Consider the following 17,528-nt stretch of genomic DNA (forward strand, 5'->3'; position numbering starts at 1 on the left):
TTTTATTTATCTGAGTCTGTCTCTTTTTTGTTGGTGAGTCTGGCTAGATGTTTATCAATTTTATCTTTTTAAAGAACCAGTTCTTGGTTTCATGGTATTTTATACTGTTTGTTTGCTTGCTTATAGTCTCTATTTCATTTATATTCACTCTAGTCTTTACTATTTCCTTTCTACTACTAGCTTTGGGCTTTGTTCTTCATTTTCTAGTTCCTTTAGATGAAATTTTAGGTTGTTTCATTGAGATTTTTTTTTATTTCTATATTTTTCTTCTTTCTATAAACTTGCCTCTTTGAACTGCTTTGGCTACATTGCAAATATTTTGGACCACTCTATCTTCATTTTCTATTTTCTTCATGTATTTTTGGATTTCCTCTTTGATTTTTTTGTTAACCCATTGGTTGTTGTAGCATGTTGTTTAGCTTCCATGTGTTTGCATTTTTTCTAGATTTTTTCTTGTAATTAATTTCTAGTCTCATACCATTGTAGTCACAAAAGATGCTTGATATGATTTCCATTTTCTTAAATTTATTGAGACCTGTTTCATGGCCTGACATGTGATCCATCCTGGAGAATGTGGAACTAGACTTTAGTAATAACAATCAGGCATAATTTAGAAGCTTGCTCAACAAAATAAACCTTTATTTTTCAAATTTACCAAGCCATAAGCCTTCTTCCCAAATTCCTTTTGAATTTTATCCTCTAGAACAGGTTTCTTTTCAGAAAAAAACTTTATCTGTTAAATTTTATTTTTTAAATTTAAAAGTTTCATTTATTTATTTTAGAGAGAGAGAGTGTGTGTGTGCAAACGGGGTGAGGGCCTGAGGGAGAAAGGGAGAATCCTTAAGCTGACTCCCCGCTGAGCACAACCTCGATGTGGGGCTCTATCCTAGGGCCCTGAAATTATGTCCTGAGCTGCTTAACTGACTGAGTCACCCAGGCACCCCTATCTGTTACATTTTATTTATTTTATTTGTTTGTGTGCTTTTGCCCAATCCTCTGCTTCTATATGTTATTATCTTGGAGGGTTTTTTTCCTGTTTAATGTAAGACAGCTGGTGGCATGTACTCTCAATTTTTATTTGTCTGAAAATGACTTACTTCACTTTTATTTTTAAAGGGTATTTTCACTGGGCATAGAATTCTAGACTGGCATTTTCTCCCCAACACTTTGAAGACATCATTCCATATATTTTTTGTAGTCCAGTGTTTCTGTTGAGAATTCAGTTATCATAATTTTTGTTCCTTTAAAGGTAATATGTATTTTGGCCCACTTCTGACTGCTAAGATTTTTTTTAATTGCCTTTTATTTTCAAAGTTTTACTAAGATGTACCTAGATACAGTTTTCTAAGCATTTATCCTGCTGTCATTCCAAGAACTTCCTGAGTAATGTGCATTGGTTTTGAACATTTTCAGACATGATTTCTTCCTGGTTCCTTCTCTTGCAACCAGGTTGCTTCTCCTGCCCCATTAGTCACCCATTAGTCACCCATTAGTCACCTTAGAAAGTTAGACATTTTCACTCTGCCTCCTATATTTCTTATTCCATTATTTTTTATATTCCATTCTTTTTTACTCCATGCTGTTTTAGATTTTTCCCCTACCCACCTTCTAGTTCTTTATTACTTACTTCAACTGTATCTAATCTAAGGTTATTAATAAAAAAAAAATACATAAATAAAATGAACAAAAGAGATCCCACAGAGCTCCCTAGCGCCTTCCACCCTGTGAAAATACAAGGAGAAATGTGTGACCCAGAAGAGAGCCCTCATCTGACCATGCTGGTACCCTGATCTTGGACTTCCAGCCTCCAGAACTGTCAGCAACAGATTCCTATTGTTTATAAGCTACTCAGTCTATGGTATTTTGTAATAGCAGCCCAAAATAGACTAAGACAGAAAATTCATCCTAAAATGGAGTTGCTGCTGTAACAAATACCTAAAAATGTGCAAGCAGCTTTGGAACTGGATAATGGGCAAAGGCTGAAAGAGTTTTGAAGTGTGTACGAAAGAAAGCCTACATTGCTATGAATGGACTGTAAAGAGCAAGTCTGGCAAGAGCTCAGAAGAGGAAAGCTGTAGGGGCACCTGGCTGGCTCAGTCAGTAGAGCATGCAACTCTTGATCTCGGGGTTTTGAGTTCGAGCCCCAGGTTGGATGTAGAGATAACTTAAAAATAAAATATTTTAAAAAAATAAAAAGAAGAGGAGGAAAGCTGTAGAGAGAGAATACCCAAGTAGTTGTTAGCAGAATGTTGGTAGAAACATGGATAATAAAGGTCATCCTGTTGAGGTCTCAGACAGAAATGAGGAACATGCTTGTGTTAACTCTAGAAAAAGTGATCTTTGTTATAACGTGGATAAGAGCTTAACTAAATTGTGTCCCTGTCCTAGTGTTTTGTGGAAGGTAGAATTTGTAAGCAATGAAAAGTAGATATTTGGTGAAGAAATTTCTAAGCAAAGTGTTGAAGGAGCAGCCTGGTTTCTTTTGAATGTTTTTAGTAAAATTCAAAAAGAGAAATGATTTAAAGGTGGAATTATTAATCAAAAAGAATGCAGAATTTTAAAATTTGGAAAATTCTCAGCCTATCCATTTTGAAAGAAATAAGAAAACTGGGATGCCTGGGTGGCTCAGTCGGTTCAGTGTCTGCTTTCAGCTCAGGTCATGATCCCAGGGTCCTGGGATTGAGTCCCGCATCGGGCTCCTTGCTTGGCGGGGAGCCTACTTCTCCCTCTGCCTGCCACTCCCCCTGCTTGTGCTCTCTCTCTCTGACAAATAAATAATAAATAAAATCTTAAAAAAAAAAAAAAAGAAAGAAGAAAGCTTGTTTGGGAGAGAACACAAAGTGTGGCCAAATTTGATAAGGAAATTGGTGTGGATTGACCATCTCAACAGAAGATAAGAGCTATTCATCAAGACAATTGGCAGATTGGTGGTCCTTCCAAACAGAAGCCAGGACTTATTGTTCAAGACAGTAGAAGAATGACCTGAAGGCAGTTCCAGACTTGCCCTAACTCCACAGGTCCAGAGTTCAAGGGTCTCTGGGGCAGATCTCTTTCAAACGAGGGGCACTGTCTGCCTCACAGTGCTGGCTGTGCTCCCCTAAAAGCCTGAGCTGCACCCCTTAACCTCTAGGTGCTGTGGAAGGGGGCCCAGGGGGCTGTCCCACCAGAAAGCATAGGTAGTAAACCCTGGCAGAGCCCCTATAGAGATCAGAGTACCCTCACCTGAAGCAGGGTGAATGGCAAGGCCAGGTAAGAATCACAGGATTGAGACATGTTTCAAATACCCATGTAGCGTCAACATTAAATTCATGAATCATACAGTTTATTGCACAACTTTATCACACAAGTTAGTCACACAAGAAAAGTTAGGTGGGAATTAGTGAACCACTCTGAAGATCTGGGAAGGAGGCATCACAACATGATCGGGGAGACACGGGCCCCATCATAGGTCCTGCCACAAGTGTTAGCCTAGATGGCAGTCAGGTGGTCTTCTGTGCCCGCAGAGCCTCTGGCAGTGCCCGAGTGGAGCAGCTGTGGACACATACAGCATGGGAGGCCGGTCAGCCCTCCAGCTGCTGCTAGACAGCTGCTTCTTTTAAGGGTCCTCTGAGTAGGGTGTAACGGTTCTGCCCGATGGTCTTTGCCGTATCAGCTCAGTCCACTCGGTTTCACCCAAGTCTCTCCATGGACCTTTCCTAACAAGTTTTACTTATCTATCAGTCACACAGCTTATCTATAGAGGCACACTCAAAGTCCTATATCCAAAGTTGACAACTAATATGGGAGTTCACATTGGCCACTGTGACTCCATCTTGTCTTACTCTAACTTAGCTTATTCTCCTTCTTCTATGACTAGGAATCACCAACAAAGTATCACACACCATGACATAGCCACTAGCCATCAGCCAGTGGGACCATGGCTATCTCCCATAGATTTGAAAAGATGGAGCCTCCCAGAGCAGCAGGCTCAGGGGAGGGGCCACTGCAGAGAAATCTGTCTAGAGCAATGACCATCTGAGTCCTAGGGCAATGACCCCAGCCCCAGAGAGGGAGGGGCAGACGTGGGACTCCAACCTATGAGAGCTGCTGTGTGGGCTGCACCCAGCAAAGCTGTAGGGGGCGGAACCACTTGGAGCCTTGGAGGCCCAACTTCCACCCCAGTGTGTCCAGAAGGTGGGACCTCTGCCCTATTGTGCTTTAAGGTTTTGGACGTGCTGAGAAATTATTACCCATTTCTTCTTTCCTATTTCTCCCTTTTGGAATGGAAATGTCTATCCCACTCCTGTCCCTTCCTTATACTTTGGAAGCGTGTATTATTTGGTTTCATAGGTTCATAGCTGGAGAGCAATTTGTCCAAAGAGGACTGTCTCACATATCTAATTCAGATGATATTTAGATGAGATTTTGGACTTAGACTTTTGAGTTGATGCTGGAACAAGTTAAGACTTCTGGGGCTATTGGGATGGAATGCATGTACTCTGCATATGAGAAGGACATGAATTTTGGGGAGCAGGGAGTAAAAGGCTGTGTTCTGAATGTTTGTGTCCCCCTCCAAATTCATATGTGGAAATCCTAACCCCCCAAAGATGATAGTATTAGGAGGCTGGTCCTTTAGGAAGTGATTAGTTCATGAAGGTAAAGCCCTCATGAATGTAGTTAATGCCCTTACAAAAAAAGAGGATCCAGAGAGATCCTTTGCCCCTTCCTGCAAGAGAGGACACAGCTCAAAGGGTCCAGCTATGAGCCAGGAAGAGGTCCCTCCCCTGACCATGCTGGCACTCTGATCTTGGACTTTCCAGCTTCCAGAACTGTGAGAAATACATTTCTGTTGTTTATAAGACACCCACTCCGTGGTATCTTGTTACAGTAGCTGAACAAACCAGGATGCAACTAATAGAGTCTTACTAGATAAAGCCAAGTACAAAGTTAAATGACAAAGAGCAGATGAAAACACTTGCTACAAACATAACCAACATAACAGAACATAATGTACTTCTTCAAATTAAGCCAACTACCTACTAGAAAAATAGGCAAAGGAAATAAGCAATTTATAGAAGTAATACAAATGAAGCATGTGAAAAAAAGTTCAACATCACTACTAACCTAGGAAATGTTAAAACAACAATGTGATGTAATTTTAAAAATATAATTGGCATACTTTTAAAAGATTGATAAGGTCTAATATTATTAAGATTGTGAGCAAACGGTCTCTTCTATACTGTTTGGCACAAGAGTAAACTAGTGAAGCCTTTTTTAGAAGCCGGCATGGCGGTATCCTCCACAATTCTAGAGATGCACCCCCTTCATCCAGGATTTCTATGTCTGAGTATCAGTCCTTAAGAAGCACCCACATATAGTATACGCCAAGAGAGAAGTACAAAGGCATTTACTACAGCATTGTTTGTAATACCCCAAAATCAGGAATGGTCAAATAAATGCATCATTTAAAAAGGTTGAAGGTGATCTTTATACACTAACTTGGAAACATCTCCAAAATATGTATTTAAAATAAAAACAGGTAAGTATAAAATAATAGATATATGCAGAAATATCCTATTTATGTAATAAAAATTATTTAGCGGATAAATATATACCTATATTAAAAAAAACAGGAAAGATACATATCAATTCTCAACAGAGTTGATTAACATTTATTAACATGAAGACATGGGCAAAGTGTGATGCCAACTTCTTACCCTGTACTTCCGGAGAAAATCTCTGTTAATATCTTTCTATTCTTCAAGACCTTGTCTAAGCATTTATTACCCAAATATCACCAGACTTCATAGTATTATGGCTTTCATGAGCTTGTTAGTACCATGTGAAAAAATCTAAGAACATGTGCCTTCCTTTGCCCAGGGCCACCTGCACTGCTGGAGTCGCTAATCTTAGCAAAGTTCTGCTCAAGCCTCAGCAGCCCCCAGTACGTCTGGCTTCCCATTTGAACGACATCCCCGTGCTTCACTCAGGCCAATATCTCCACTCCAATGTCACCACTCAGCAACTTTTAGGACCTATACTCATGCTTCCCCTGAAAGGCAACAGAAATATGGCTCTTCTTCCTGGGTTAGGCTCTCTTAGGGGGTTCCTATGGCTTGGTCCCTACGGTGTTATAGCTCTTTTTAGCTCTACACATACACATCCTTTCTCCCACTGGGGTACAGCTCAGAGAGGATAGTTAAGTGGTCACTTTCAAATTACCAAAAGCCACTAAAGACTCAGAAATACTTGTGGAGGAATTTATCATGCAGATATTCGTGCACAGGTGAGAAATGACTTTGATGCAAAGTTATTCACTGTAGCATTGTTTGTAATAGCCAAAGATTAGAAACAACCCAACTGGTTGTAACTGGTAAATACATGATAATATATCTGTATCATAGAAAATTAAACAACCTTAAAAAAGAGTCAGGAAACTTTCTTTACACCAATAGGAAAAGAAGCCCAAGATAAACATACAAACAAAAAACAAGGTGCAGAATGGTATTAAAATATGCTGTCTCTGTAAGCAAATGAAGAGAAAGAAAAACCTATTTGTTTTTGCTTATATATGCTTAAAGAAACTATGGAAATTTACATAGGAAATTAAGGACAGGGATTACTAATGGTAAAGACTGGGTAAGAATTGGTCAAATGAATGGTAAGAATGATAGGGAGACATTTTATTGTTTATCTTTTAATAGTCTTTGGTTTTTAAGTCATATTTATGTTTATTCTGCCTTCAGATTTTCTTAAAGTCAAGGCCTTGCCATGGACCCATGTGAGTAAAATCCTTGCAAGTTGGCTTCCTGGCCCCAATCCTTGTTAAGTTTTTGCTTTGCTTTGCTTTGCTTTGCTTTTTTTTTTTTTTTTTTTAATTTTATTTATTTATTTGACAGAGAGAGACACAGTGAGAGAGGGAACACAAGCAGGGGGAGTGGGAGAGGGAGAAGCAGGCTTCCCGCGGAGCAGGGAGCCCGATGCGGGGCTCGATCCCAGGACCCCGGGATTATGACCCGAGCCGAAGGCAGACGCCTAATGACTGAGCCACCCAGGCGCCCCTGCTTTGCTTTTCTTCTCCTGGGAGGTTCCTTTAGGAATTTTTAAATTTAATCAATGTAAATGGGTATGGGACAGATAGAGCACAGGCCTTTTCAATCTGATCTCCCCTTGCCCAGGATATACTCTGTTTTACACACCCATAATGACCTCTGTGTACATAATAACATGTATCATGTTTACATAAATGAATACTCCTTGGGTTACAAATACCAGAAATTCAACTCAAACTCTTAGACTAATCCTGAAATCTCCCTGCACACCAAGGGCAAGAAAGCACTTAATAAAACTAACTTCTAGGGTTGATAGAAAGATGAAGTAAATTAATATACACGAAGAACTTGGTCATGCACCCACTTCATAGTAAATAGAAAATAAATGTTAGTTGTTATTATCATTTGTAGACATTTTAAAGCATAATATTTGTTTTTCTGTGCCATATGTCTCAATAGTGTTTATAAATGTGCAAGATCTATTATACAAGTTATAAAATAAGTCTTAGGTTTTAAGGTTAGTCTTTATTTACACACAGTAGTTTCTATAGGGAAAGACAAAAAAAAAAGTCCACAATAAATTTTGAACTCAAAATTTTTAAATGGTTAAACAAACTTAATTCAGACTTCCAAGTGTAATTGAGACCAAGGGCATATGAAAATGCCAAACAAGAGAAAATAGGAGATTCCAAATGGTGCTTCACAAACACTCATTCAAGATCTCAAATACTCACACAGGGGAAAAGATGAATGATTTGATTGGGCAGCAGTTATTGTTAAAGGAAAATAAAGTGGAAGAAACTGAAATATTTAGGTACCTATCAAGAAGTGATGAAAGCCAGCTGTGGAAAAAGATTCTGTAAGGGAGTTTCTGTATTACAAAGGAAATAGCTGTACAATGTCAGGAAGGGAATCAGTGAGACAGAAAGCAAGGAAACCCACCACAGTAATATGCCATCTTCGCAAAAGCGTTATTCACACATAATCTCAACATTTTCTTTCTACTGTGCTGTGGTTTGAAAATTTTGCTTCATCACTCATGAATTTACCTCCAAACGTTTGTGACTATCTCATTAATTTTAATATTTGTCTTCTAAAATATTTTACTATTTGTCTCTTGGGGTCCCAGGAATGTACTGTGGTATGTCTCTTTTTCCACAGGTTGTATTTATTAGTTGAGAAGGGACTGGAGAGCGGAATGTCTATGGTGATTTTCAGAAGGTAATATGTCAGTGCTAAAAGCTGAATGTCTAGATTCCTACACATTTGTGATGACAATAAATCAATGATTCTGAATTATTCTTAACATATAATTAAATACTCAACAGTGTTTATAGACTGGCAGATAGGCCTGTTGGCATCACCTTTCTTATAATAAATGCAGTAACGGTGATGGCATTGATGATAGCAACTATCATTACCTAAAATTTTCTGTTTTTACAAGAATATTTTGAGTTTTAGCTATAAGTAGTCCACTGAAAAGTTTTGCCATAAGATGTGTGACAACTAGAATATGAAACTAACTCTACACATAGCCACGGTTGATGTTTGTGCTCTTCGAAACTTCAAGTGTTTTGAAGCGGCAATGTGGACTGGAAAACCATGATAAGCACACTGAAACTGGCTCATTTCAAAGATCCCCCAACGGCGTTTTGATGGTTAATTTTATGTGTCCACTTCAATGGGCCTCCGGGTGCCCAGATATTTGGTTCAACATTACTTCTGGGTGTGCCTGTGAGGGTGTCTCTGGGTAAGACTAACATTTGAATTGGTAAACTGAGTAAAGCTTGGTTGCCTTCCCCATTGTGGGTGGGTCTTGTCCAGTCTGTTGAAGACGTACACAGAATAAAAAATGAAGAAGGAATTCTTTCTCTCTGCCTGTCTTTGAGCCAAAACACTGGTCTTCCCCTGCCTTTGGATTTGGACTTGGAATGGAACTTACACTGTTGGTTCTGCTGGCCCTCAGACTCGGACTAGAATTATCCCACAGTTACAGTAACTTACAGCTTACAGTAACTCTGTGTGTGTGTGTGTGTGTGTACTTTTTTTTTTTCCTCCAGTTGGTTCTGTTTCTCTGGAGAACCCTGACAAATACAAACATAAAATACTCTTTGGGGTCTTAAAATCAGGCTAGACATCATGAAGGAACAGACAGTCTTGCAAGATTTCCAGGACTTCCTGTGCTCAGTTAAGGCAGCAACGCCACGAGATGAGCCTTTCTTCTTTATTTTTATACTTCCACTTCCTGTCAAGTGCTCTTAACCAGTGAATTCAGAGGTGCATGAACATTTAAATAAACTCAAAGTGTGCATAATTATGTGTTTAGTATCCACCCCCCCAATTAAGTTCAATTTCTTTAGAGATTTCTGTAATTGATCAACAGGCAGAATTTTTACTTTAATTCAAAAGTGATTACCATTACCTCTGTCACTTCTCTAAGGACACATGTAAAGGTAGTGTTCTTTCTTGCGTAATAACCATAGTGATAAAAACTGTAACACCACCTATCAGTTCGTAATGACTTGTGTCAGTGTTTCTCAAAATTCTGCTCCCTAGACCGGCAGCGTTATCATTACGTGAGAATTTCTCAGAAATGTAAATTCTCAAGGTCCACTCCAGACCTTCTGAACCAGAAACTCTTTAAAGTTTGAGAACCACTGGTTTATAGAATCACTTCATAAGCATTATCTCATTAAATCTATGAAACACAAGGTTGGTACTATTACCTCCATTTTACAGAAGAAGAAAATAAGGCTCGGAGAAACTAAAAGGACTTTGATTATCACACCAATAAAAGGCAGAGTTGAGGCTTGAACCAAATTCTTGTGACCCAAACCAATGCTCTTTCCACAACATGTAGTTCTCTCCTTAAATAACTCAGGTATATTCCTAACACGTACCCCCACTGCCACATAAGACTTGGGATACTTTACATAATAACTCCACATAATGGAAATGTGCCTGACCTCATAGGAAAACAACAGTAAGTGGCCGTCTCATAGAGCTCCTGTGTGTTTTCCCCCATGTATGCATGGCAATGAGGCACACAGAGAAGCAGAACCTAAAAATGTTTGGTTCATATGAGAACAACAGTTCATTCTGTCCTACGCTGCCTCCAACCCTCCCATCAGGAGGTTTTCATGTTGTTCTTTCTGCTCAACTATGATGCAGTATAGTTTTGTAACAGCAGAAGAATGCAGAGTACCTGAACGTCCATCAGAAGGGAATGGTTAATTAAATTTTGCAGTGGTTGTAAAGCATAAGGCAGCTCTATTTGGACTCTTAAGGAAAACATCTCTAAGACACATCAATCAGAGGAAAAAGTAAGGTGCAGACAGTGCATATAGTTTGCTATCATTCATGTGGCAAAATAAAGAATAACTCACACACATATATGTTTGTGAATGCACAGACTTTCTCCAGAAGGATAAATAACAACTAGATAATTGTGGTTTTGTCCAGCAAAGGGAACCAGGGGAGAGGGGAAAGGAGACTATGCTTAGGAAGGGAAAGATGGGGACTTACTTTTTATTGTAAACCCTTTTGTATTGTTTGAATTCTTTCAAAGCCATAATTAAAATTACCTATTAAATCTATCTTTATTGGGGCGCCTGGGTGGCTCAGATGGTTAAGCATCTGCCTTCAGCTCATGTCATGATCCCAGGGTGCTGGGATCGAGTCCTGCATCGGGCTCCCTGCTCCTTGGGAGCCTGCTTCTCCCTCTGCCTCTCTCTCTCTCTCTCTGTCTCTCATGAATAAATAAAAAAAAATCTTTAAGAAATAAAAAAAATAAATCTATCTTTATTAAACATATTTATTTTTTTAATGGACTGGAAAGGACAATTATGAACTCCCAAGCATTCCATCTACACTTCATAATCAGTTATATTTTCATTCCCAAGAAGCTTCTTATAATTTTAGCCTAAACTACCTCTTTATGTAAATTCCCAGATCTCATCTCATTGGGTGAAGCTGAATTTATTCTTCTTAAATGTGAAGCGTTGCCTCCTAATTCTAGCATACTAGGGGTGCTTTCTTCATCTTTCAAAAGCTGTTAAAAACTCCCAAATCCAAAATCCTCTTGCAAGCCTGGCACATCTCTGAGCCTAGGGCTCTCCATCTTGATTCGTTTCTAATGCGGACAAATTGCTTTCCACCCTGGTTCCTCCAGTCTCAAATCCCAACAACCTGCCTAATACTCTTTAAATGAGCCAATGCCCAATAGATAATTAATGAGTTGTGAAGTGCCCTCACCACCAGGCGCCTTCTCCCTAGGAGGGAACTCCCCCCAGCCCCTCACCCTGTACAAAAAATAAAAAGGATGAGTAAGGGAAAAACAAAGAAAAAAAGAGTCTTGATAATTACTTATAAGAGCCCCCTATAATTATGCAAACCAGGATGAGCCATGGTGAGTTCATTTAGAACGAGTGTTAAAAAATATTTCAAATAAGGGAGGAAGAATGGCTGTTATATACTGAAAAGTAAATGTGTAATTTCTGGAATGTAAAATTTTGAGTGATTCATGAATAAAACTTAGAAGAGTGTAGGAAGCAGGATATGGGCTAAGTAAAAATGTACGTACAGGGGTTGGTAATTTATGGAAATACCCATAACGCACCACAGCCTGACTCAAGGTGGGGGAAGAAGAAAAGGGGAAAAATACAGTGAGAGTAGATGTACTGGTTTGGCTGAAACAGCCCTATTTTGAGAGGACTCACCAGGCTAAAAGAAAATGTGGAGTTATCTTATTAACATAACTACTAATTTGTATTATCAGTGATTTAAATCACCTACCTAAAGAGGTACTAGAGCATTCACAAAATAACTCACAGTTTGTTAGCGCATAGAAAATGAGAGTTCTGGAGCCAGACTCACTCAGATCAATATTCCAGCTTATAGCCCAGGGACTTATCCATGTTGACTGATTGTTATAGAGTGAATAGACATTATCTGTGCGAATCCACAAGGGTAAAGGTTTTCCTGATAGTTTCCTGGTTTCCCCAGTTCACCCTCACACCAACCTCAGCTGTTGAAAAATAAGATTATGTTTTCTTCTGTCCCATAACTTGACAATTATGGGGAAAGCTCTAATAGGAAGACACTCTGCAGATAGATACACTATGGTTCTGGGACTAAGGGGATTTTTAGTATAGCTTTTTAAGTTGGTTTTTAGCCTAAATTTGTTAAGTAACTTCAGTTACCTTCCATTTGATTTTCTCTTTTCTAATTGATGAGATTAATAATTATTATAAAAAAATAATAACTCCAGCCTGTGGAATGTTACATATTCATTGGCATTCCAATGCCATGAGTAAGCACTTTATATCACTCTATGTGCTCACTGTTTTTCTTTTAATTCAGCTCTCTCTGAGGCTCAGTTTCCCATAAATCAAGGTTGTTTTCAACCAACGTAATGTGATCTTTCTTTAGCAATCGAGATTTTCCAATGACCTACTACACAGGTGGTGGTCATTGTAGGTGAAATATTCATAGTAAAATTAATAGGCACTTAAAATATATCCTATATAGGTGTTCAAAACAAAAGCACCAATTCACATCTAAAAATAACTCCACTACAAGTAATAAAGACTAAGGGGGGGTGACAGTTGATTTAACAAACATTTACTTGGTACCTATTGTGTTCTGGGCACTGTGCTAGCCATTTGGATGGCAATGATGAATAGGATGAGGTCCCTGCTTTGAGATACTCTCAGTCTAGTGGAAGAAATGGAAAAGTAAACACATAACTTCAATATAACAAGTGCTGTAGGAAAGTACATGAATACAAAATTGTGGCAGGACAGAGGAACCCTAATGCCACCTGAGGCAGTCAGCTAAGGCTTTCTTTCTTTCTTTCTTTCTTTCTTAATTTATTTATTTGAAAGAGAGTGTGTATGTGTGCACAAGTGGGGGGAGGGGCAGAGGGGGAGGGAGAGAGTCTTCAGCCGACTCCGTGCTGAGCACAGAGCCCCACATGGGGCTTGATCCCAGGACCCTGAGATCATTACCTGAGCAGAAATCAAGAGTCAGACACTTGGGGTGCTTGGGTGGCTCAACTGGTTAAGCGCCTGCTTTGAGCTCAGGTCATGATCTCTGGGTCCTGGGATCAAGCCCTTCCTTGGGCTCCCTGCTCAGCAGGGCATCCACTCTCTCTCTCCCTCTGCCCCTCCCCACTGCTTGTTCTCTCTCTCTCCCTCTCTCACTCTCTCAAATAAATAAATAAAACCTTAAAAAAAAAAAAAGCTGGACACTTTACCGGCTGAGCCACCCAGTTGTCCCACTTAGGCTTTTTATTTTATCTTGAAGACATAGTTGGAGTTTGGTGAGCATCTTTGGCGTAGCGGGAAAGGTGAACATGACTTTAGAAGAACGGTAGTCTGGTAGAGGAGACAGAGCAGCAGAAAAATAGCTATAAGACAATGAGACAAGGACTTTCAGTGGAAGCCTGCATAAAATGCTCTGGAACAGCAAAGGCATAACAATTCGTTTTGTGAAAGAGGGGGGTGGGGCGCCTGGGTGGCTCAGTTGGTTAAGCGACTGCCTTCGGCTCAGGTCATGATCCTGGAGTCCCGGGATCGAGTCCCGCATCGGGCTCCCTGCTCAGCAGGGAGTCTGCTCCTCCCTCTGACCCTCCCCCCCCCTCATGCTCTCTCTCTCTATCTCATTCTCTCTCTCAAATAAATAAAATATTAAAAAAAAAAAAAAAGAAAGAGGGGGGAATGGGGTGGAGGCTGTGGTCAGCAAAGACCAGTGGAATAGAAAGGAGGCGACACGGCAGCTTCACATAAAAGGAGGAATCGGGATTTGCCAGGCAGAAAGAGGAGAGAAGGAACAGGAACATTTCAGGGAAAGCAGCACCTTGATCTTAGCTATGAAGGCACAAATGGGGAACATTCTGGAGTGTGTAAGGCATATGGGGGTGGGAGACCAAAGAGTAAATAGAAAATCAGACTTGGCTACATTCTGAAAGGGATCTTATGCTGCACTAAGGAGTTTGGGCTAAAGCATATCCTGCAGGCAGATGGAAATTGAAAACAGTCCTTAATCCTGGTAGTGATGTGATCCGATCTGGTTGTAGAAATATGACTAAGGAAAAGCCTAGATGCAACCTTCCAGGTATGAAGTGATGAGCTCTGACCTAGACTGGAGCAGTGGAATGAAGAATGAAGGGGCAGGAGACGGCTTCTCAGGAGGTAGAACTGAAAGGAAGTAAGGAAGTTAGGGGAGGGGCACGGTTCACTCTTGGGCATCTGGGAGAAGGATGGGGTTCTGGCTGAGCTAGGGAGAAAGGGAGAAGAAATCTGTGTGAACAATTTGTAGGGAGAATGCCCGTCAGTTCTTTACTGTGTGCTGAATTTTGAGGTGCCTCAAGGGGAACTCCTATGAGTAGTTGGAGATACAGATCTATGGCTGGAGAAGAAATCAGGCCAAAGCATGAGATTGCCTCGGGGTGAGGGGGATGAGGAGGGGAAGGAGGAGAAAGGGTAAGAAACAAACCCTAGGGAACCCCAACTTCTCAGGGATGGACAGAGGGACAAAAAATAATTGAAGAGGCAAAACGCTTAGAAGGATACACAAGGGGGACCAGGAGAAGGAAGTAAAGCAGAGCTCAGAAGAGAAGACGACTTTCCTGATGGAAATACTAACCGTTAGTGGCAAATGGACAAGAGAGGCAAGTAGACAGTGTCCATTGAATGGTAACTCAATGTTCTTACCCTCCCTGGTGAGAGCAGCAGTGAGCGCAGAAATCAGACGGCAGTGGATTAAAAAGAGAATGGGACCGTGCTCCCGTCAGCAGCACATACCCTAAAATTAGAACAATATGGAGAAGATCCCTGAGCAAGGATGACAAACAAATCTGCAAAGCATTCCCTGTTTTTGTCTTCTGGAGGAGCAGCTCCAGCAGGGCAAGCTTCTTGCATGCATCGCTTCAAGACCAGGCCGGTGTGGCTGAGTAGATGGCTCCACACCAGAAGGCAAGGAGCTAGAGTCCTATCTGAGGAAAATCAAAGCCTAGAAAGGCAAATAAATCTTCCTCCCTCTTATCTTCGGTCATGGAATAATGGTGTTTATTGTTAAAAAAAAAAAAAAAAAAAAAAAGAGGGCGCCTGGGTGGCTCAGTTGTTAAGCATCTGCCTTTGACTCAGGTCATGATCCCAGGGTCCTGGGATCGAGCCCCACATCGAGCCCCACATCGGGCTCCCTGCTCAGCAGGAAGCCTGCTTCTCCCTCTCCCTCTGCCTGCCGATTCCCCTGCTTGTGCTCTCTCTCTCTATCAAATAAATAAATAAATAAATAAATAAAATCTTTAAAAGAGAGAGAGAGAATAGGACCTAATGAATAGAATAAGTCATGTAGTCTTCTTTCTTGAGAATCTGATGATGAAAAGGTGAAATGTAAGGCATTAGCCCAGAAAAAAAGGAAGTTGAGCTAAAGAAAGAATGGTTGTTTTTGTCACTGTTTTTTATTTCTTTAACGTCTGGTGGAGTCTCGAGCACATGTGTACCCAGAAGAGAAAGGATGGGTCACAAACATGAGAGGAGGGGAGATACTGAGGAAGCCAGATTTTGAGGGCTCAGGGTAAAGGTCAAGACTTGGAAAGTGGTAGAAGTTTTTCTTCTGGGATAAGAGGGAAGAAGGAAGAATAGGTTTAAGCCTAGAGACGTCTGAAGATGGTGAGGAAGACGAAGTCGGTGAGTTGATGCCTGACGACCTTTTTTTCTTGACAAAGCAGCTGGCGAGGAAATCTCTGAAAGTAAAGACAGAGTGAACAGGTGGAGAGAGGATGTTGTTAATAAATACCAGTGTGTTGTTTACTCCTTTAAATACATTGCTTCACTTTCTCCAGTGAGATCATTAAATACTCATCTCAAGAAAGTTGGTTAAGCGGCTCCTCGGTGGCACAGTCGGTTAAGCATCTGCCTTCTGCTCAGTTCTTGATCTCCAAGTCCCGGGATCGAGCCCCGCATCTGGCTCCCTGCTCAGCAGGGAGTCTGCTTCTCTCTCTCTCTCTCTCTCTCTCCCTCTGCCCCTCCCCACTGCTCATTCTCTCTCTCTCTCTCTCAAATAAATAAATAAAATCTTTAAAAAAAAAAAGGTGGTTAAATATGACAGTGGAAAATGCAGACCACAAACTTCTAGATACAGAAAAATCTCTGTACAGCAAGACTAACACTGGGCTTATATAGCTTTGCCTGGAGCTCCGCAAATGCTTTTGATAATGCTTCCTTTAAGCAACTTGGAGGTACATTTGGGGTATGAGATTTAGAATTTATTTGGAGTAAAATATTCTGGTACTTGGTATCCTACCAAAAAAAAAAAAAAAAAAGAAAGAAAAATCAAAGAAACAACCACAGAAAGCTGGACTTTGCCTAAGTAGGGGAAATATCTTAAGCCTGCGAGAGAATTGATGTGTCTTTCCAGCCTTTTTAGAAACTCAAACCACTGATTATCAGGTCTGCTGTGTGCTGCATGGTTGCCCTGAACAAATGAGCCTCAGACACAACCATAAAAAAAAAGACATCAGACTAGACAAACTATCATTTAGAAAGAATTAAGACAGCCATATTGTATGCTAACCATCAGCTCATCTATGGCTGTTCTGGTGTCACTACTCTCCAGAGGCTACTTAATCTCATTGAGACAAGACAGCCAGCCTAATTGATACAGAAAATGAAAGCCCTTTGATCTCATATCAAACAGAGTCAGACTAAGAGAAGGATCCAGCAGGCAAGACAACTGTCTTCCAAAGGAGAATTAACACGGCAGGCAGGAAAGTAGAAAGTGGTAATATCTTACTTTCGAATTCCGTGGACTTGGTTTACTTAAATAAGGAATGAAAAGTAATAAATTCATCTCAATGCATGAATAGGGTTTGTTTGCTCTTAGTGCTATGAAATCTTTCAGATTATCAACATTTGTTATAGTAGTGATGGAAAGCACAATAGAAGCATAATAAATGTAAGAACACCTGTCTTTTATTTTATTTTATTTTTTTATTTGAGAGAGAGAATGAGAGAGAGCAAGCACATGAGAGGGGGGAGGGTCAGAGGGAGAAGCAGACTCCCCGCCGAGCAGGGAGCCCGATGCGGGACTCGATCCAGGGACTCCAGGATCATGACCTGAGCCGAAGGCAGTCGCTCAACCAACTGAGCCACCCAGGCGCCCAGAACACCTATCTTTTAGCACGTAACTATAAAGGACAGGTGTTTGTCAACGACAACCTTTACTGCTATGATCTGCTGCCCCTACTAAAGAAGATCCTTGGAAGGGGTTTATTATATTGTGATTTAAATAGCATTCTCTATGCTTTGTAAACAATTTAGGTAGCTACCCATGCAAAAAAAAAAAAGAACTGACTTTGCAATAATCAGAATATCTATGAATATACTGATATGTCTGTAAAGTTATCAGAGCACTTGTTCATATGTCAGGAAACTCATCAAAATTTGTGTTCTCCATTCTAATGCAAAAAGTATACACTTCAATAATCATATC

At 40.4% G+C, this 17,528-nt stretch overlaps 1 non-coding gene across 1 annotated transcript; it reads left to right on the top strand.

The window, feature by feature from the left end:
- Positions 1 to 14,813: 14,813 nt before the first annotated feature.
- Positions 14,814 to 14,911, top strand: LOC116631163. Its single transcript, XR_004299110.1, has one exon. It is a non-coding gene; the product is annotated as a U6 spliceosomal RNA (small nuclear RNA).
- Positions 14,912 to 17,528: the final 2,617 nt, after the last annotated feature.

Source organism: Phoca vitulina, unplaced genomic scaffold, assembly GCF_004348235.1.
Source record: "Phoca vitulina isolate PV1807 unplaced genomic scaffold, GSC_HSeal_1.0 scaffold4, whole genome shotgun sequence".
Taxonomy (NCBI): domain Eukaryota; kingdom Metazoa; phylum Chordata; class Mammalia; order Carnivora; family Phocidae; genus Phoca; species Phoca vitulina.